The 3720-nt window shown below is 27.7% G+C and overlaps 1 long non-coding RNA gene across 1 annotated transcript; it reads right to left on the bottom strand.

Annotated features, from left to right (window-relative positions):
* Window positions 1-3014: 3014 nt before the first annotated feature.
* LOC137829070 (uncharacterized) lies at window positions 3015-3455 on the bottom strand. Its single transcript, XR_011084010.2, has 2 exons — window positions 3358-3455; window positions 3015-3276 (listed from the first exon to the last, which is right to left on the bottom strand). It is a non-coding gene; the product is annotated as an uncharacterized LOC137829070 (long non-coding RNA).
* Between the last annotated feature and the right edge of the window lie 265 nt (window positions 3456-3720).

Below are 3720 nucleotides of genomic sequence, written 5' to 3'. Positions count from 1 at the left end.
ATTAAAATAGAAACTTATGGTGCTTCCCACTTTAAATATAGCAAAACATAGATACAATCAACTTCCACGATCAAACTAAAACAATAAAATGACAATTGATCAAGGAATTTCATCTCATATTCTCACAGGTAAGTGTTTCTCTCTATTTTCACCGAATCCTACAAATCACAATTTCTTTTCATTTCATCTTCATATCACAATCATATTAGAAACATGAATCTTAAGGTCTTTTACAGGGTTATAATGAGTTTGGGCTACCAAAAAGTATTTAAACTCTAAAACAACTAGAACCAACCATTCCCTTTTGTATATATATATTGCATCTATTTTCTCCTTCCTTAAACATGCCAATTGGTAGGAAAATATATCATTCAAGGTTTCAGGGTGCAATAATAATAACAAAAATTATTGGCAAAAATCAGTTATCAAACAAATGAATTCAATTTACATAATGGTTGGCTATTTGGTGCCTTGGCTTCCTAATTAACACAAATGCCTTAATCTTCTTCGTGCTCTTTTATGATGTAACAAGTGAAGATGTTTGATAATGATGATTGAAGATGAAGGTGTTGGAGATGTTTTAGAGTGTTTTTCTTATATTGTAATTGTTTCTTGAGTCCTTCACATAAGGTATATTCACATAGTTATAATCAACACAATATTTATACTAAAAAAATTAAAAAAAAAAGAATTTGAAAAGGGAAAATTTGTTTTTAAAAGGTTTTATGACCTTCTTAATCAAATATGTTTTTGTATAATCGAATAAACTATTCCCAATAAGGTTCAAAATAGGATAATATATTATCTCTCTTTTAAACGATTGAAGTAGAGAGTTGGAAAATCATGTCTCAATAGTTTAATAAATTAAAGTAGAGAGTTGGGAAACAATAAAATGTTGTAATTGATTTTCAAAGAAATAATCAATTACCATCTTATATAAATGATTAAATACGTTAATAACTTTTTAAATTAGTGTTTTTTAAACTCTATAAATATGTATGAAAATTATAGAGGAGCCTTATGATGAAAGGAACATCATACTTCACATCACAATTATTATGGTTGAAGGTGAGATGATTGATACTTGGTTTTGTTTTTAAGACCTTATAGAGGTCATCACATGATAAGATGACATGTAAGATGACATGTTTGATTTCAATTAACCTTAACTCTATTCATAGTACATAGGCAAGACAACAAAGTGGTTGGACTAAATATAATTTAGTGCATGTGTTGGAAAACTTTGTCACAAATAAGCCTATCATATGCTAGTAGGGGTTAATGAGAATAATTTTATTTACACTTTAAAACTTTAATTATAGATTCTTGGATCGTAACTATGAATAAATAAACTATTTTAGTTGAGATTTGTCTAATTAAGTTTATTTTGGCCTTAATTATAATTTATGCTAATTTTTTGTTTTTAGTTGTAGTAGATGGTTTGACTAGTGGTTACACACACTACACAATCTAATAAAAACATTTGTTAGATGGTTTGAAGGATAGTTCTACCTCTGCAAGTGAGTCAAATATGTGAAAATCCAAGTTGAGGAGAAGAACAACAGAATAAAATCTACAATATCTTAGAAAGAATATTGGGAAAAACGCATTTGCCTATATACAAGGAAACTGAATTCATGATTAAATAGGAAACAAACTCCAACAATTTCAGAATGATATAGTTTGTTGAGATTCTTGGAGAAAAAAACCCTATAAAAAAATACAAACATAGAGGAGAAATAATTAGGCTTGAGAGCTTGACATAGTGTATTAAAAAAAATAGAGCATTGTAGATCTTTTTAGTTTTCTTTATTTTCTTCGTTGTAATACTTTTGTTTACCTTCGTATGGAAGGTTAAACTCCTTTGGGTTGATTCTTTTATAATTTGTAAAGGAATTATGAGGTTCTATGCAATTAAAGTTTTTTCTCCAATATCTTATTGCGTTAAATGTCTGTATTTTTCTGTGTTTAATTAGTACTCTGGGAATTGCTTTTGAACGCATGTTGATAATTCAATTCTATCTTTAATTAAAATCTTGTTTAGTTTTCTAAACAATCTCTTGGGCACATGATTCAAGAGGTAAAAGATTAAACACCTTATGAGTAGAGGTATGGAGATGAGTAAAATACTAATAAATTAGAGGACGCATGTTTCATTAATGAGATTCAATTTCCTTTTTGGTTGAAGCTTGTTTGGTCAATTCAATTTTGTTTAGATGATTGAATGAATGATTATTTATGAACTAATGAAGAATTCATTGCGGAAAAGCTTGAGAGTCAACCTCTTTTCTTTATTGTTTTTTATCGTCTACTTTATTTTTCTGCAAAAATAATCTCAACTCCTTTTTATTTTCGTTGTTATTCCTAACCCCTTTTCCTGTAGATTAGTTTTTAATACTATTTTAACTAAATTTACGATTAGATTTGTTGGGAAAAGACTTCCCGTCATTCTAACCACATCTATACTATCATATATCTAGTGTTAGATAATATATCATTACGTTAGATGATCTACACTGGAATCCTTTTAATTTGACTACTAACATGATAGTTATCAAGGGTCATAAAGAATAAAGAATAAAGTTATCTTAGAAAGAAAACATCTTACAACTATTGATTCCTTAACCGTAATGCAATGAGAGCATAAAGAATAAAGTTAGTGATGTGAAAAAAAATAATAAATATATTTGAAAATACAAATAAAGAAATGTACTTAATACTTTAATTGCATAAAGTATTATATATGGAGATCATTTACACTATTATGCAGATAGGGAAAACATTACAAGTAACTCTTTTTGTTGTTATTGTTAAACATAGTAAATTCAAAGTAATTAACCTAAAAAAGAATTAGCATAATAATAAAAATTATAACGATTTGTTTATTTGATATTTTCTTAGTCTGAACACTAATAAGGTCTATTATTAAGTTTTAAGCCATATAAAGGTGAGGAATTTGAAGCATATATTTAAGTTTCAAGGCATAGAAAGATAATGAATTTGAAGTAATGTGATGAAATCGAAAATTTAATTTATCATGAAACATATTAATTTATTAATTCTCAATGACATAATTATGGATGAAATGTGTAGCACATCACTGATCACAAGGGCATTCGCATCTGTGAGTTGCCATATTACAAAACGCCTTGCATGGTGGTTTGCAAAAATTCAAGCAATCACGGTTTGTATCACACTTTTGTATTCCGTCAACTTGGTTGTTCTCAGAATATTTGTACACATCTCTTGTATTTGGGATGCTCAACACACCATTCCCTGCAAAAACATACACAAATTCAATAACAATTAAGAGTCTTTTCATAAACTCAAATATCAAAATATGTTCAAAGAATATACCATAGCATGCTATTAGAGCAAATATCACAACACTCAAAGCTATCTTATTAACCACAGCCATCTCTCTCTGCTTTCTGCTTTCTACTTTCTTTGTGGATTTCTTAGTCTCTCTTCATTTCAGTTTGTACCTTCTACTACATATTTATACTACTACTTAATCAATGTTTTGCTCTTTCTTTTATTAATTTCTAAATTACTATTAAATAAAATAGATATAAAAAAAGCAAATATTAACATTACATTTAAAACCTTTGAAGATTCAATATTACCATTATATTTAATTTATTGTTTACCATAGAGACACATATTTCTCATATTATTTGAAACCTCCTTATAATCGCATTATTACTATGAATATTAATT

Source organism: Phaseolus vulgaris, chromosome 11, assembly GCF_051622355.1.
Source record: "Phaseolus vulgaris cultivar YP4 chromosome 11, ASM5162235v1, whole genome shotgun sequence".
Lineage (NCBI taxonomy): Eukaryota > Viridiplantae > Streptophyta > Magnoliopsida > Fabales > Fabaceae > Phaseolus > Phaseolus vulgaris.
This window is presented reverse-complemented; position numbering and strand designations above follow the sequence as displayed.